At 42.8% G+C, this 17,636-nt stretch overlaps 1 long non-coding RNA gene across 2 annotated transcripts in view; it reads left to right on the forward strand.

Annotated features, from left to right (window-relative positions):
- Positions 1–888, forward strand: part of LOC139038482 (uncharacterized) — a 30,842-nt gene extending 29,954 nt beyond the window's left edge. For both annotated transcript variants that reach the window (XR_011491517.1, XR_011491518.1), the window contains one exon: positions 631–888. This is a non-coding gene — a long non-coding RNA (uncharacterized lncRNA). The remainder of the gene's footprint in view (positions 1–630) is intronic.
- Positions 889–17,636: the final 16,748 nt, after the last annotated feature.

Genomic DNA, 17,636 nt, shown 5'->3' on the forward strand with positions numbered 1-17,636 from the left:
AGTCTTTTACCTCTGGAGATTTCCAGTCCAGTGGTCCTCTCTCAAAGGGAGAGAACACAAGGTCAGTCACACAGTGTCCATTTCCGGATCCTCATTTAGTGGACAGAAGCAGCCAGCCTATGATGAGCCACATGGCTGCCTCCACCCTTCTGCCCACCCTGCCCAGCATGGTCCTAGAAGGTGGAATGCAGCACCTAGGACAGCGCCACCAGGGCCGACCCTTTCAAGGCCTCCGGAGTGCAGAATCCTTCTATTTAAAAAATCTTGTCTTATGGCATCTTTCCAAAGCCTTCAATCTAGTTTGCAGAGAAACAACTCTCTTTGTTTTCTCACTCAGATTTCCTTAATTTATGTGGTGTTCAAGTAAATCACTTCCATTGTAAGGGTCACAAGCAGTGTGGTGACAAACGCTGCTCACCCTAGTACGTGCTTGCCACTCAGCTGAGGGGGCCCAAGTCTTCTGGAAAGGAACCCCCAGCAGTGGTAGCTTCCTGCCTATTACACAGAAATACAGACAAAGGTCGATTCCAGTTGGTAGGTTTGGGGGTGATTTTTTTTAGATTCTATTTTATAGTTTCCAGCATTTACAAGGGCTTATATTACTTTCTTTTCTTTTTTTTTTTTTTCCAGCTTCACCATGTGCCTTGCAGATTTTAGTTCTCCAACCAGGGATTGAATCTGGCCCTCAGCAATGTAAGCGCCAAGTCCTAACCACTGGACCACTAGGGAATTCCTTCTATTACTTTTTATAATTAAGGAGGAAATGTATGTTTTCAAGGTTTATTTGCATGCTATTTACCCTCTATATATTTTTGGTATTTGTTAAGAATGTATTGGAGAGAATATTCAAGGATTTTGTTAATAAAAGAGGTTTAGAAAAGGGGAAAAGTTTATTTTCTTATAATGGCTGATAGAAGAGATGTTTTGTAGATTTTTGGGGTACCTTTATGGGTCTGCCACGCATTATGCAAGTTTCTATAAACAAATGGAACTAGAAATAGAATTAACCATTATGAAAGTGAAAGTAAAAGTGAAAGTCCCTCAGTAGTGTCGACTCTTTGCGACACCATGGACTGTATAGTCCAGGAATTCTCCAGGCCAAAATACTGGAGTGGGTAGCCTTTCCCTTCTCCAGGGGATCTTCCCAACCCAGGGATCGAACCCAGGTCTCCCACACTGCAGGCAGATTCTTTACCAGCTGAACCACGAGGGAAGTCCATTAACCATTATAAAACCCCCCTTGAGTGGGCTGACTAACCTAAGATTTTTTTAAAAGTTACCTTATGTAGCATTTATATATTTTTCTAATTTCCTATTTGTACTACAAAAGTAATGAAATTCATTTCAATAGTCTGTTGAGAGAAAGAAATATAATAATCACTCATAATCTAGCCACTTAATTGTTGGCATTTTTGTCTCAAGTTATTTTCTGTCCTAGGTTTTCAAACCATTTCATAAGTTTTGCCCTGCTTTAGCCTCAAAACAGGGTTCAGGAGTTCTCTGCTGGCCTAGTGGTTAGGATTCCAGGCTTTCACTGCCTTGGCCTGAGTTTAGTGCCTGGTTGGGGAATTGAGATTCTGTGACACAGCCACACAAAAAACAAAATTATGACTTTTGGAATTCCCTGATGGTGCAATGGTTAGGATCCTTCAGTTACACTGACAAGGGAATGGGTTCAGGCCCTGGTTGGGGAACTAATATCCCACAAGCCATGCAGTACAGCCAAAAATAAATAAACCAAAGAAAAAAACAAACAAACAACATACCACCCCCCCCACCCCCACCCCCCCTACCCACCCCACCCCCCCCCCACCCCCCCCCCCCGCCCAACACACACACCAAACCAAAACAGAGCTTGGAAGAGGCTAGGGAATTTTCTTGTTTCCGTAATCCGGGCCTGGAGCCCACATCTGACTGCTTGGCTGGCAGCTTCTCCAGAAAGTTCAGATTGTCACATAAGGGACACCTGGACACTGGGAACAATTCATGCAGTTCACACAGGTAAGTCACCTTACTAACTGAACTCCTTTAAGTGGATCACTAAGGACCACAAAGAAAGACTGAGGTCACTTATTTAGGTGATTTTGTTTCCTTGTGTTTTTTGTTTGTGTTCTTGTGTGTTTTTAAGTCCTTAATATTTGTTTTATCTCATCTTTCAGAAACTTTTATACTGATTACTTTAAGTTCCTATATCAGAATTTGATATGAGCATGTGAAATATTTAATCTACCATCTGGGGTTCTATTTTCAATGACCTGGATACTCATTTGGCTAAAGTTAACATGAATTTGTGTGGATTTCACTTAGCACGAATTTTTTGTTTAGCTTCTATGAAAATACACAGCAATTGGAAATAGGCTGAACAGTTTACCTTCACCCCTATCTTTTTAATTGTAAAACCTCTGGAATTTTTTGCTGTTGCTATTGTTGTTCTGTAACATTTTTGTGAAACTATTATCATATCACAGGACAATTCTGGCACTTTTGTGTGTTTCAGTCCAGAGAAACTAAGGGTAGAATCCAAACAAAACCTTGTTTACTTTTTCCACACTCCAGGAACCAGAGTTAATTCAAAGCAAAGAGGCCTAGGGGAAAAGAGAAAAAAGGGGGAAATAAAAACGGCTGTTCATTGTACACAACTGAAATTAGTGAAGATTTTATTTATACTGGATAAGGTTAGTCCCTCAGTCATGTCCGACTCTTGGTGACCCCATGGACTGTAGCCCACCAGGCTCCCCTGTCCATGGAATTCTCCAGGTAAGAACACTAGAATGGGTTGCCTTTCCCTTCTCCAGGGGATCTTCCCAACCCAGGGATTGAACCCAGATCTCCCACATTGCAGGCAGACTCTTTACCGACTGAGCCACCAGGGAAGCCATTTATGCTGGATATCATCATCTTAATCAACAAGAGTAAGGCATCGATAACGATAAGCGATTGTCCTCGAGAGCCCCTAGTAATGAGATGAGATAGTCAGATGGTTGTTCAGAGGCATTCAGATGTCATGGGGTTGAATTCCTTGAGCTGCCCAATCCTTGCAAAAGGATCATTACTTTGGGGCCGAGAACACTTTTTCTGGGTGTCCCCCTTGATGGCGGTGCTTTGCCTGAGTTCCAACTGGGAGGATTTTCTCCTGGGGGCTTGTGTCTTGGTTGGATTGACTTCAGGAAGGGAGAGCGCATGGCCCTGCCCGGAGGTGGGAGGGGAGACAGAAAGGCTGGTGGCCGCCATCGGTCTGTCCGGGGGCAGCCTCCTCGCCAGCCCCCTCCGCGCTCTCGCGTGCCCAGCCATTGACTCCCAGTGAGGGGCACTGCCCCGGGCTCTGGTTTTCTACCTCGGTGAGCATTCCACAGCCTGCTTTAATGCTTTGCTTTTAGAGCTGGGTTTAACAAGGTAAGGAATGGAATTGCCTTCCTGGGAAGTCAAGGGAAACGAACCCACTAGAGCCTCCACTGGGCGGTTGCTGCTCCTGCTGTAACCCAGGCAGGCTGCCTCCCTTCTGGGTTCTGTGGGATCACATGCAACCGCCGCTTTTGAACCATTTTTTGTTCCAAAAATGTCCATTTTATGTGATTCAATGGAATAGTTGAACACTGTGGAGCCCAATGGGATGAATTAGGGCACAGGAGCAGGGAACTGACATTTATTGAAGACACACTATGTGCTGGGCATGCTGACCACCCCCGCCCCCACCCCCGCATACCTCGAATTACTGCCGCAATACAAGTCCCATTCTTCACTTAGCGTATCACTGTTCCCAGCAGAGTATGTGGCTTCATTTGTTTGTTTAGTTGCAAGCTGTGTCCAACTCTTTTGCGACCCCATGGACAGACTATAGTCTTCCAGGCTCCTCTGTCCAGGGGATTTTCCAGGCAAGAATACTAGAGTGAGTTGCCATTTCCTTTTCCAGGGGATCTTCCCCAACCAGGGATCAAACCCAAGTCTCCTGCATTGCAGGCGGAATCTTTACTGCTGAGCCACCAGGGAAACCCTATTCATGGCTTCATAGATATTGGCTAAACAGGGAGATAAGAATCACAAGAGTAAAATAGGCCAGGATGCTAATAACACCTTACAGAGTGCATGTGAATACCCTCTTATATAGTCTACAAGATACATACATATATTTATATATTCAACAAAGTGCCTGGCATATAGTGGCAGCTCAATAAACATTAGGATGAAGAGACAGATTGAGAAAGGTGAAATAATGTGCCCAAAGACAAATAGCTCATAAGCAGTGGAGGCAAACTCAAGCATATTTATTTAGATTCAAAGCCCACATTATTTTCATTGTGCGCAGACTGTTGTATTTTACATAAGCTCCAATTGCGGTAGCCCCGTCTGCTCTGCTTCTTCCAGCCCTCCACCCTCCACCCTCAATTCTTACTCCTGTTACCAGTGAGAGCTCTGGAGACAGAAAAAAAAAAGGGCAAAACCAAGAGGCCTTGCCTCTGCTGACCCCTGCTTAGCTTCCCTGAGAGCCTGCTGGTGGCCGAGACCTGCCAGGCCCAGGTTGTGGATTCCTGGCAGACCGGACATACAATTGTGCCACCCTGCTCTGCCTCCGATTTCTAGGGGGAATAGTTACAATAATAAAAGAAGGAGGAGGAGAGAAGTGAGAATGAGGAGAAATATTGCAGAGGCACCCTTTATGTGCCAGTCACTTCTCTAAGCTCTTTGCATTATTTCACATGCTGCTTACAAAAATGGGTGATTATCTGGTGGCTCAGACAGTACAGAATCTGCCTGCAATTCAGGAGACCTAAGTTCGATCCCTGGTTTGGGAAGATCCCTTGGAGATGGCCATGGCAACCCACTCCAGTATTCTTGCCTGGAAAATTGTCAGAGGAGCCTGGCAGGCTACAGTCCACAGGGTCACAAAGAGTCGGACACAACTGAGTGACTAACAGACACACACCCTCATTTTACACCCTGAAATCACTTACGCAAAGCCACCCAGGGCATTTTACCTTAGCTCTCTCTTATTCCAGAGCCCAGGCTTTAAACCTGTTTGTACCAAGATGGAAAAGAAATGTCATCCCAACACCAAGGAGCATAAGAATAGCTAGAAAAATGCAAGGTGGAAATGTCAGAAGAGAGCTATTGTTGATTTTTTTGGTCATAAAATGTCACAAGAAATTGTTCAGAAATTCCCACACTTTTAGCAATGTCCTCTGGGGAGCTGAGTCAGAGGCACCTGCCCTGTCTTTAGGAATAAGAAGAGTGTGGGGGAAGATTCTGTTGGTAAAACCATCCTTCAGGACTGGAGGTAGAATTAGAGGAAGATAATGATGGGCCAAGAGAAAATGGCAGAAGGAAGGCTCCCTAGCATTGAGAACAGAAGTGAGGATCCTGGAGCCTGGGATACTTAGGCTTGAATCCCGGCTCCACTATGGGTTTACTGTATGACCTTAGAAAAGTTACCTCCCCTCTCTGAGCTTTAGTTTTGGATAAGTATAAAAGGCAACAGGTAAAACTGACTCATCGGGTAGTTACAGGATTTAAAATGAGGGTGTTTATGAGGGACTTGGCTTACATTAAGCATTTAATAAATATTGATTCTCCTCCTTCTTCCTGGGGATTAGAGGAAGCAAATTCACTCTGTTTAAATGCATGCAAAAGGTTTCAGACTTCTTCGTAACAATGAGGATCTTTGTTGGTGAATATGCAAACCAAAAATAAAGAGAAGTTAAGAAACCTTGGTCAGTGGCATCCCTATCTCATTTAAGATCAGCCTTATCTCCAGGGCTTTCTCTCTTAGGAAAAAGGCAGAGACTCCTGTTTGAGATGCTCTGTCTCTAGTGGAGGTGACGCCCCTCCTTCCGACTGCAGCCCATGCTGGGCAACCAAGGAGCTTAGCCTGAACAGTCCTCCTTCTAGGGGTTCCCTTTGTCATTAGCACAGAAGCCAAAACTGAAAGGAAAGGAGGAAGGTTGGGGAGTGGGGAATGGCAGGATTGTAGCTTGGTCTTCCAGCATGCTGTGAAATGTGCAAAAAAGAGGGAAATTCTTAAAAATTCACCCTCATTTCAGAAGCCAGAAGCATTCTCTTCAAGAATCCAAGCAAGATCAATAACATATTGCTGCTGTTGTTTGGTCGCTAAGTCATGTCTGACTCTTTGCGACCCCATGGACTGCAGCACACCAGTCTCCCCTGTCCTTCACTATCTCCCAAAGTTTGCTCAGATTCATGTCTGTTGAGTCAGTGATGCTATCTAACCATCTCATCCTCTGCTGCCCCTCTTCTCCTTTTTCCCAACATCAAGGTCTTTCCCAATGAGTTGGCTCTTCACATCAGGTGGCCAAAACATTGGAGCTTCAGCTTCAGCATCAATCCTTCCAATGAATATTCAGGGTTGATTTCCTTTAGGATAGACTTGTTTGATCTCCTTGCTGTCCAAGGAACTCTCAAGAGTCTTCTCCAGCACCACAGTTGAAAAGCATCAACTCTTCAGTGCTCAGCCTTCTTTTACTGTGATCATTTTGTTAATACCCTCTCTCATGAATACAAGCTGATTACAGGTACAGCTCCTTAAGGGATTTACATTCTTAGCACATACCTTGCTTTTATTTACCAGTTTAGGAAACAATTTTGGCTACATTTTCCAATTGCAGTAGTTTCTCTGAACCCTGATGCTTTAGTCACTGCTCATCAAAGAGCTTTCATTAATTCGAATCTTCTGGCTGTTTCCATCTTAGAACACAGCACTGGAACACTCTTTCTTGAGTCCTTGTTGGTGTTAACCTGGCGCCTCTCTCTGCCGTAAGGTGCTGCAGGGGCTGGGGGAGCCCTCCCTGTGGTTCCTGTTCTGCTTTCCTTCTTTTCCCTCTCATATCACCCAAGGCAAACATCTCAAATGGATCATTTAACACCCGCCCCCTCCCCGCCCCGTCTTTCCTTCACCTCTGTTTGATCTCAGGCTTTAACAAAAACTGAGTCATTCAAATTGACCTATTCAAACTAACAAAATGCGGTTTTACACAACTCTAGCCAATCGCTAGAGTTGGTTTTCAATCGCTAAGTCGTGTGCGACTCTGCGACCCCATGGACTGCTTCACGCCTGTCCGTCACTGTCTCCTGGAGTTGGCTCAAACATACATCCATTGAGTTGGTATAGAGATGGTCTTTATTACTGGGCAGAATAGAAAGAAGTAAAGTAATTCAAATAGATGTTTATTTAGTGCAGGAGGACTGACAGGTAGGAGGTGGGAGTGGGGGTGGTTGAGGGGGGCAGGTTTGGGCTTTGGCTTTCTGTCCCCACCCATTTCACTCCTCTGCTCCTGGACCTTAGGACTTGCTCTCTGGGCAGGCAAGCTGATTATTTCTGTGGGAAGACAGTCTGCCACTTATTTGATCTACACTTTACTTCTTTTCTTTCCCCTCCCTCCTTTTTTAAAATTAACTAAATATCTTTAGATTTTATCCTGATTTTAGCTTGGGGCTAGAGAGTTGGTCTGGGACCCTCAGGCATTCGCATACCAAGGTTGGGTTGTGCGTGGATACCTATCAGACATAAAGGCATCAGATGATGCTTTTCTAGATTAGGCAAATACACACCAACCTACTTCAAAAAGCTTGTGTTTTCTCCAGCCCACTTATCTCCTTAAACTTAACACAGGCTTATGGAATACTGGGAATTTCATAGCACGTGCTGGGCTGTTCTTAGTTGTTCAGTCATGTCCGACTCTGACTCTTTGCAACCCCAGGGTCTGTAGCTCCCCCCCACCCCCCCCCCACCCCCCCAGCCTCTCCTGTCCATGGGATTCTCCAGGCAAGAATACTGAAGTGGGTTGCTATGCCCTCCTCCAGGGGACCTTCCCAACCCAGGGATCGGACCCAGGTCTCCCACATTGCAGGAGGATTCTTTACCATCTGAGCCACCGGGGAAGCCCATTTCATAGCATAGTTACATGCTATAGAGTGATTCACTTTTTATTTTTTTATTTGTTTATTTTTGGATATGCTTGGTCTTGGTTGCTATGCACAAGCTTTCTCTAGTTGTGGTGTGCAGACTTTGCATTGCAGCGGCTCCTCTGGTTGCAGAGCATGGGCTCTAGGCATGCAGGCTTCAGTAGTTTCGACGCATAGGCTTATTTGCCTCCACAGCATGTGGGATCTTCCCGGACAAGGGATTGAACCTGTGTCCTCTGCATTGGCAGGTAGATTCTTAACCACTGGACCACCAAGGAAGTCCTGAAAGTGATTCTTGACCCACAGGAAGAACTCAGAAAAGAACGGCCACACTGTCTTTGCCTTTCTAAGATGCCCAGACTACTGTAGGAAGAACTCCCTATGGAATGAAAAACAATTCCACCATAACCAAGAACACATCAATTGTTGACTAAATAAATTATTTTCTTCTCTTACTATGCATGGGGTTCACCTGGGGTAATTATAGAAACACACAATTGTCCAAACTCTGCCCCCCAGGTGTTCTGATTCAAGGGACCCACGCTTAAGTATGTGTAAAAAAGTGTTTCAGGTGATTCTAATGAGTGGGCAGGTCTAGACCTCTTGGGCAGGCTTTCTGTTATCCCAAGAAGATCCAGATTACTTTAGAAGAATCTAAAAAATAGATTTGTTGTTCAGTGGTCTCCATTGAAACTAGAACTATGTGATTGTGCTTTAACTAAATAATTATTTTATCATTAATGCTGTGTGAAACTCTGGACCTCAGTCTCCTCAACTGTACAATAGAGTCTTAGATTATGTATTTTCAAAGATCTCTCCCAGTTTTGATTTTCTAGCATATTATGACCCTGAATTTGTTCATCACTCAAATTCCTGAAGAGGATTACAGCTGGAAGAATTATGTAGGAATTTGAAAAAGGCTTAATAAATAGATAAATAATAAATAATAGCACTTTGTAGATCTAAATCTTAAAGCTGACTCCCTGAAGGAGCTGGTTAAGAATACAGACTTAATGGAGCTCAGTCTCTTGTGACCTTGGGCAGATTAACTAACTTTTCTGCCTCGATTTTCTTACCTGTAAAATGGAGTCAGTAATAGTACCAGCATCACAAAATTTTTGTGATTGAGTTAATCCATGTGAAGTACTTTGAACACTACTTGGCTACAAGTGCTAAATAACTATTATCTGTTATTATGATTTCAAGACTCTTTCCTTTTACTTCAGTTCATTTAACTACAACCAAAAACACCTCTCTCCCTTCAGGTTCTACTATCCTATTAACTGCATAAAATTTATAACAAAGAGAAGAGCAAGCGAAGGCATGTCTGTTGCTGGAATCCTGTGAGAAAATCTTGAAGAGGGCAAAATCTAGGTGTGTGAGTTGTCATGCCCCCACATGGGACTGCCATAAACTGCTTGCTCAAGAAGGAAAACAATGGGGACTTCCCTGATGGTCCAGTGGCTAAGACTCTGAGCTCCCAATGCAGGGGACCCAGGTTCAATCCCCATTCAGAGAACTAGATCCCACATCCCTCATGCTACAGTGAAGATCAAAGATTCTGTGTTCTGCAACCAAGATCTGGTACAACCAAATAAATAAATATTTTTAAAAAAGAAAGAAAACAAGGTCAGGCTCCCCACAAGAGTGTTATCCTAAGATTTTAATTGTGTTCTTAGACTCGTCTTTCCCTGAGAGAATCAAGCATTCGCTCTAAAATCACAGAGAACAGGATCACCTCAGGTTCTGCCACACACTCAGCGCTTCTGCAATGCTACAAGAGACACAGGGCATGGTCTGGGGATCCTGATTCCAAGACCTGGACCATGTTCTCTAATGCAGTGCATGCCCTGGCTCTTCCACCTCTCATTTGTCTTCCTATTCAGGATTATAATTCTGAAAGAGTCACCATGATCGTTTATAGAAGCAAGATTTCACTTCTCTCCTGCCACATCTATTACAGCTGTGGATTTTTCTTCTGAAACCAGAGAAAACAAGTCCAATGCTTGGAGTAATCCCTACTTCAAGTGAGTCAAAATAGGACCCTTTTTGATTCATGCAGGAAGACAAAGCAGGAGGCAATGATAGACTCACACAAGGGTTTCTTATTTTAAGACATAGTACAGTTCTCTTCTTTGGCTTTCCTATTGTCTTCCAAATGTGGGTTGGTATGCGAGCATTCATTTGGCAAGCATCAGAAGCCCCAGGCTGGGTCAGCCTATTGGTTTCCAGTCTTGCCTCTGCCTTGTCCTTACCACCCACTCTTAAAGCCTCAGCTTCTTTGGCCGTTTTACAGGATGGGTAGTGGTCTTAGGGCTCCCTCCTCAGCAAAGTCTGTTTAAACATGACTTTTGGTCAATCTACTAAACATGTGTCTGTTTCTTAAAGTTAATTAATTATTTTTTAATATTCGTTTTTAGCTGCACTGGGTCTTTGTTGCTGCTCGCAGGCTTTCTCTAGTTGCAGCAAGCTTCCTCTAGTTGCAACAAGCTTTGTCTAGTTGCAGCAAGCTTTCTCTAGTTGCAGCAAGCTTCTTCTAGTTGCAGCAAGCTTTCTCTAGTTGCAGCAAGCTTCCTCTAGTTCCAACAAGCTTTCTCTCCTTGCAACAAGCTTTCTCTAGCTGTGGTGTGAGGGCTGCTCATTGCAGCGGCTTCTCATTGCCGAGCCCAGACTCTTAAGCATGTGGTCTTCAGTAGTCATGACTCATGAGCTTAATTGCCCCGAGACAGGTGGGATCATCCCGGACCAGGGATCGAACCTGTGTCCTCTGCATTGGCAGGCAGATTCTTAACCACTGGACCACCAGGGAAGTCCAGTATTTGTCTATTTTTGTTGGTCTTTTGGTACCACCAGCTTTTGGTTTCATTGATTTTTCTCTATGATCTTTCTTGTCTCTACTTCATTAAATTTTGATGCTAGTCTTTATTATATCCTTCCTTCTGCTTGTTTAGGCTTGTTCTTCTTGTTCCAGTGTCTTATTGTAGAAGTTCAGGTTACTGACTTGAGATCTTTCTCCTTTCTTAATATAAGCGTTCATCACTATGCATCTCCCTTTAAGGAGGGCTTTAACTGAATTCTATACATTTCAATACATTGTGTGTTCATTTGCATTCATCCCAAAGGATTTTCTGATTTCTTTTGATTTATCCTTTGACCCATTGGTTATTTAGGAGTATTCTGTTTAAATTCCAAATATTTCTGAGTTTCCCCAATTTTTCCCTGCTGATGATTTCTAACATCATTTCATTGTAGTCAGCGACCACACTTTGTATGATTTCTCTCCTTTTAAGTTTATTGAGGTTTGTTTAGTTTGTTCTATGACTGCCATAACAAAATAGTATAGACTGGGTAGCTTAAAATGAATTTGTTTCCTCAGTTCTGGATGCTGGGAAATCTACATTCAAGGTGTTGGCCTGTTTAGTTCCTGATGAGAACCATCTTCCTGGCTTGTAGATGGCCTCCTTTTCACTGTGTCCTCCACACAGTAGAGAGAGAGAGAGAGAGCGAGCACTAGCTCTCAGGCATTTCTTTTGATTTTACTTCTAGTTTCATTGAGATATAATTGACGAACAGCACTATATAACTTTAAGGTGCATAGTATGATGATTTGAATTACATACATCATGAAATGATGACCACTGTATGTTTAGTGAACATCCATCATCTCATATAGATACAATATTAAAAAAATAGAAAAAAAATTTCTTATGGTGAGAACTCTTAAGATTTACTCTTAACAACTTTTTGGAGAAGGAAATGGCGACCCACTCCAGTACTCTTGCCTGGAAAATCCCATGGACGGAGGAGCCCGGTAGGCTACAGTTCATGGGGTTGCAAAGAATCGGACACGACTGAGCAGAGAAAAAAAAAAAAGATTTACTCTTAACAACTTTTATAGATAACATATAGCAGTATTAATTATATTTATCATGTACATTACATCCCTAGTACTTATTTATCTTATAGTTGGAAGTTTCTACCTCTTGACCACTTTCATCCAATTTCCCCTCGCGCCATGCCCTGCCTCTCAAAACCGCAAATCTGATCTCTTTTCCTATGAGTTTGTTTTTTCTGTTGTTTTGAAGTATAACATTATGTTAGTTCCTGCCACAGGACACAGTGATTCGATACTTCTGTACATTTCAAAAGGATCATGTAATAAGTCTAGTTATGATCTGTCACCATACAAAGATATTACATAGTTACTGACTACATACCCCACACTGTACATATCATTCCCATGACTCATTTATTTTGCAACTGGAAGTTTTTACCTCTTAGTCTCACTCACTCATCTGTTTTTTTTCCTCTTTCTACCTTCCTCTCCTCTGGGAACCAGCTGTTTTTTCTCTGTATCTATAACTGTTTCTGTTTTATAATGTTTGTCCATTTGTTTTGTTTTGTTAGATTCTACATATGAGTGAAATCATACAGTATTTGTCTAAATTATTTCACTTAACATAATACCCTCTGGGTCCATCCATGTTGTTCCAAGATTTCATTATTTTTTATGGCTGAGTAATACTCTATTGTGGGCTTCCCTGGTGGGTCAGATGGTAAAGAATTCGCCTGCAACTCAGGGGACTTGGGTTCAGTCCCTGGGTTGGGAAGGTCCCCTGGAGAAGGGCATGGCAACCCACTCCAGTATTCTGGCCTGGAGAATCCCCATGGACAGGAGAGCCTGGCAGGCTACAGTCCCTGGGGTCACAAAGAATCAGACATGACTGAGCAATGTAACACCACATCTTCTTTATCCATTCATCTATCAATAAGCCCTTCGGTTGCTCTCCTATCTCGGCTGCTGTAAATAATGCTGGAGTGAACATAGGGCTGCTTATATCTTTTCAAATTTGTGTTTTCATTTTCTTTGGATGGAGCTGCTGGATCATACAGCAGTTCTATTTTTAATTTTTTGAGGAGTCTTCAGACTGTTTTCCATAGTGACTGCACCAATTTACATTCCCACCAATAGTGTGCGAGAGTTCCCTTTTCTCCACATTCTCACTGACTTGTTATTTGTTGTCTTTTGGATACTAGCCACTATGACAGAAGTGGGGTGATACCTCATTGTAGTTTTGATTTGTGTTTCCCTGATGATTAATGATACTAAGCATCTTTTCATGTGCCTGTTGGGAAAAATGTTCAACAAAGTGTGTATAGAGGGAATATATTACAACATGGTATAGGCCAAATATGACAAGCCCATGGCCAGCATTATACTTAACAGTGAAAAGCTGAAAGCATTTTTTTCTAAGATCCGGAAGAAGACAAAGATGCACTGTCACCACTTTTATTCAACATAGTATTGGAAGTCCTAGCCACTTCTAATACTATCAATGAGAAAAAGAAATAAAAAGAATCCAAATTGGAAAGGGAGAAGTGAAACTGGTCACTGTTTACAGATGATGTGATACTATACACAGAAAATCCTAAAGACACCACCAAAAAAAAAAAAAAAACAAAACTAGAATTCATCAATGAATTCAATAAACTTGAAGGACACAAAATTAATATACAGAAACCTGTTGCACTTCTATACACTAACAGCAAACTGTCAGAAACAGAAATTAAGAATACAGTGCCACTTACAATCACATCAAAAAGAACAGAATACCTGAGAATATATCTAACTAAGCAGGTTAAAGACCTGAACATTGATGAAAGAAGACAACACAGTTGGAAAGACATACCATATTCATGCATTGGAAGAATTAATATCTTTAAAATGGTCATGCTACCCAAGGCAATCTACAGATTCAATGCAATCTCTATCAAAAATACCAATGCCATTTTTCATAGAACTAGAAGAAATAATTCTAAAATTTGTATGAAACCATGAAAGACAATATCCACAACAATCCTGAGAAAGAACAAAGCTGGAGGTATCATGCTTCCTGCTTACAGACTGTACTACAAAGCTATAGTAATCAAAACAGTATGGTATTGGCACAAAAATATACTCATAGATCAATGGAACCAAATAGAAAATGCAGAAATGAACCCACACTTATATAAGCAAATTATCTGTGACATAGGAAGCAAAACTATACAATGGAGAAAAGACAGCCTCTTTAATAAATGGTGCTGGGAAAAGTGGACATTTGCATGAGCATGATTCAAATTGAGTTATTCTCTCACAACATATACAACAATAAATTCAAAATGGATTAAAGACTTAAGTATAAGACCTCAAACCATAAAACTTCTAAAAAAAAAAAAAAAGGCAATATGCTCTTTGACATTGGTATTTCTTCTTATAAACATACTAATCCTATCTGATCAGGGTCCTACCTATGACCTCATTTAACCTTAACTACTTCTTGACTCCAAAATAGTCCTACTTTGGGGGGTTAGACATTTAACATATGAATTTGGGGTTGGACATAATTCAGCCCATAGCAGTGACCTAGCATATGGTTTATCCTGGAGAATGTTCCATGTGCACTTGGAACACTTGTTGAGTAGAGTGCTCTCTAGATGTCTGTTAGGTCTAATTGGTTTATAGAGTTGTTAAGGTCTTCTACTTCCTTGTGATCTCTATGGGATATTGAATCCTTAAGTCAGCTCTGAAGAATACTTCAGCTGTGTGAAGCCTCAGTAGTTCAACTTCTAAAAGATTGTTTATATCTGTGTAATCACAGCATGTCTGTAAAGCAGATAGCCAGTGATGTTAGTAAAATACTTTTTATAAATGGACAAGTGGAGGCCTGGAGTGATTAAGTATGGACCCAGGATCACAATGAGCGACTAGCTGAGCAGAGACAATGTTAAGTCTTTTGGCTGCTCCTACTGTTGCCTTTCCATCAGGCTAAACTGCATTCCTTATGAACCAGTTATAAGGTAGTCGATATGCATTGTGTGTGCGTGTGTGTGTGAGCACATGAGCAACAGAGAGAGACAAAGTACACTAAGCAGCCTTAAATTTCTGTTTATCCTAGAGCCACAGTTGAGTTTAATCATTCTTGGAATTCTTGTACATGAACAGGGTGTAGTATGCACTCATTATTTACACAACATTTTCCTCTCCCTCTTGCCTGAGGGAGAAAGGGGCTTTCTCTGGAGCCAGTAGAGACCCTCCTCCACCCCCTTATCTTTCCTAGCTGGAAGGCTGCACATGTCCTTCTTGGATGATGCTATGGACGTGACCTGGGTGTCAGACTGACCGTCAATAAGGTAGATAAGCTGCACACAGCTTCTCTGTTCTGTGCTTCCTGCCTTTGCTCGTTCTCACCTGGCTGTCCACATAGTAGGCACTCAATCAATATTTATTGATTTGGTTTGCAATGAGGCGGGGCTGAGTTGTACCCTAGTTAATGAACTAGTGATTCAGCGAGAGGAGGAGCTGACAGAGACCCAGGGAGATTCCTGGAGAAGAGTGGTAGATGAAGCCCAAGAGGAAGTGAGAAGCAGCATAGGATCACAGCATGAGTGGGACACCTGGACTCCCGTCCTGCCACTGAGTTTCATCACCTCCCAGAGAGCTGCAACCTCTGTCTCCTTGACTGTTATTATATGTAGGTGCTCTGTCAAATGGGCTCCAGGGTTTATTTTGCCTCAACATCTTTTTCATTCTGTGATATGCTTTATTCTTTTGTTCACTTACTTTCGTACTCATGCTCCGGTCCAACAAATGCTTATAAAGCACCTATTTACAAATATTTATAAATATAATATTTATAAAGCACTTAGGTGGTGAGCACCAAGTAGACCTGGGCTGAGGGATGAGGCGGGAGATGCAGAAATAAATAATGAATCACTGCAGCCTTTGAACCCACTTTGATGAGTGGAGGGGGAGGATGGAAGATAGACATCCACATGGAAAACAAATACTGGGCAAGATGAGGTTGATGGCTCTTGAGGTAAGTCCCAAGCACATTCCTGATTAGATGGTGCACTCCTTAGGAGCCTGGGAAACTGAGGCCATGCCAAGGGGAAGCTAGGAGTTAGAGCATGGTTCTTGAACGGATAGAAGGGCTCAATGGGATTCTCTTGAGCATTGATTACTATTTGAGGAGATCATGAAGCCCCTTTCACCTGCCCACTGGAGACAGGAAGAGTGGATGCATCCTGTATCTTGGGTTGAGGGGAGAACCCACATGGAGGTGTTTCAGCTATTGGCCCCATCCATCAAATAGGTCAGCAGCAGTCTCTGAGACCGGCTGCCCCAAGGGGGCCCGTGGTCCTCCACAGCCCTGGCACAGTCCCAGTGCAGCCTGACCTGCAGCTGAGCACACGGTTTCTCTGCAGCTCAGCTCAGCTCCATGCCTGCTGATCACAGAGTCCACAGGCCAAACAGCTCATGCAAATGTCCAACAGAGCTTGCAAACAAAACCAAAACTGTGAAAGGAAAGGAAAGAAACACTGAGTCATGCAGTCTCCCACGCAGCCTGAAGAACCTCGCTGCCGTGGGTGACAGCGGGGCCATGCACAGCTCCCACTTCCTGGGCTCTGAATGACAGGAGTGCAGGGTACAGTCACCGCATTGCTGTTTGCATCAGACCAGGGAGCGGAAAATCTCCCCTCTATCTGGCACGCAGCCCAAAAGAGATGCAACAAGGGCGTGAGTGAAATCCTACAGTCAGTGAAAATGACAACAACATGGATTCCACTTATACGAGGTACCTATAGTAGTGAAATTCATAGAGTTAGAAAGTGCACTGGTAAATGCCAGAAGTGTGGGAGACAGAGGGGAAATGGGGAGTCTATGTTTAATGGGGACATAGTTTCAGTTTAAGAAAGTGAAAAATTCAGGAGATGGACGACGGTGAGAGCTGCACAACAATGGGAATATACTTAGCGCCTCTGAACTGTACAGTTAAATATGGTTAAAATAGTATACTGTATATTATATGACTTTTACCGCAATAAAAAGAGTTTTAAAAAAGAAAATGACAACAGCACCACTAGACGTATTGCTGGTGTGTGCCAGGCGGTGTATTAAGCACTTAATGTACATTATCTTACTTTGTTCTCAATCCTATGAGGTAGGGCTGTTGTCCCTGTTTTTAGTGATGGGAAGAGTGAGACCTGGAGAATTTAAGCAAATAGCACAATATTTAAAATCCAGACAGAGTAAAACTCCTAAAGACACCTTCCTAACTATTACTCAGGATTGTACTTCTCATGACTCTGTTTTACCACACGTGAAAAATTAAGTCATGGAACCCACACGTTGGAACATCTTTCCCTTCCTATGGCTTGAGTTTTGTTCTGAAGTTTTGGGTATTTCTGAAACATGTCTGTTGGATGTGTGTTTTTTAATATTGTAAGCCTCTGCAAATCCTTGATGGAAGCAGGCACACCATAAAGCACAATTAAATGAAAAGGCAGCAGAACACACACAGCGATCATGGAAATGACTCCGATCTCCTTCTGGGGTGGGGGCTGTGGGCATTGTCTTCGTGGCTGGCAGACAGAAGGTTGTCTGAACTTGGTTATGAGAGCCAGCAGAGTGAGCTTGAAGAGAAAGATAAATACACAACAACTGTTCAAAGCTTCAGGTGTTATGATTGCTAATTGGGAAAGACTCTACATGATACCCGCTGGTGTGTAGGAATTTCATTCCCAGGGTAAGTGACTCAGGTAACTCTGGGGCTCTGTTCCTTCAGATTTTCCCGTAATGAGAATTCATAAGAATTTCCCCGCTCATCAGGAGCGGGCGTGCCTCAGAGTTGTAACCCAGGGCAACTAAAACAGCTCCAACTCTAAACAACTTCATACAA

This window comes from Odocoileus virginianus, chromosome 15, assembly GCF_023699985.2.
Source record: "Odocoileus virginianus isolate 20LAN1187 ecotype Illinois chromosome 15, Ovbor_1.2, whole genome shotgun sequence".
Classification (NCBI taxonomy): Eukaryota; Metazoa; Chordata; class Mammalia; order Artiodactyla; family Cervidae; genus Odocoileus; species Odocoileus virginianus.